The sequence below is a fragment of the Ostrinia nubilalis genome, chromosome 13 (genome assembly GCF_963855985.1).
Source record: "Ostrinia nubilalis chromosome 13, ilOstNubi1.1, whole genome shotgun sequence".
NCBI lineage: Eukaryota > Metazoa > Arthropoda > Insecta > Lepidoptera > Crambidae > Ostrinia > Ostrinia nubilalis.
In genome coordinates, this window is record NC_087100.1 from 6,123,082 (window position 1) to 6,124,001 (window position 920).

At 30.9% G+C, this 920-nt stretch overlaps 1 non-coding gene across 1 annotated transcript; it reads right to left on the minus strand.

Annotated features, from left to right (window-relative positions):
* Positions 1-203: 203 nt before the first annotated feature.
* On the minus strand, positions 204-276 carry Trnat-ugu (transfer RNA threonine (anticodon UGU)). Its single transcript has one exon. It is a non-coding gene; the product is annotated as a tRNA-Thr (tRNA).
* Between the last annotated feature and the right edge of the window lie 644 nt (positions 277-920).

The window sequence follows — 920 nt, forward strand, 5'->3', positions numbered from 1 at the left end:
GTTAATTTATTTTTGGGTTTTTATTGTCGTTAAAAATAATCTTATTGTTATCAATTTATTTTCACCATTGAATGTGATTTTTTGCAAGTTTTTGTTATCTAATAACAGTATGTAGCCTATTTATTTCTAAAAAAATAAAAATTAATATTTTTAATGCGTATAAAATACAAATTGTAAAAATAAAATAAAAAATGATATTTTAATGCCCCCAGAGAGATTTGAACTCTCGACCCCTGGTTTACAAGACCAGTGCTCTAACCCCTGAGCTATGGAGGCTACGGGCGCTGCGGCGAAAATGGCGTATCGGTTAAAAGCGCCAGGTCATCTGCTAACTGTGACGAACAGCTATGTAAACACGAATGAAAATTCGTAAAAATTATGAGCTTTCATTTGTTTATTTTATTTCAACTTTGTGTATTGTTAATTTGATTAATGTACTCATATGTAATTAAGTATGTTATGCGTAGTGTTATTATTTTAGAAGGATGAGCTACTTTTAATCACATTTAATAACATTTATCCTTCGATATGCAATATTTTGTTTTATTACGTTTATTATTTTACATTTCCATACACATTACAACATACATACGAGTACGTTGTTATTTAGATAAAAGAAATAAAACTCATGTAAAGATAGGACTTTAACTTAAACTTCTTTTGTAAGTTTGTTTTTAATACTGTCAGAACCTGAATAAATGAGGCGTTGACACAAATATAAACAGATGTTCGTCTTAGCACACAGGTCACGTAGTTCTTCGACCACTGACAAAACAAGCAAGACGCGTAGGCGAAAGTACAGTACAGAAAGCAACTTTACCCATTAATTTCATCCTAACTTCTAAGGTAATAAGAATGAAAATAGCTAGCTATTTATGTGGTTGACTGTATGTGTATACAGGTGGTCGCAGATTTCAAGT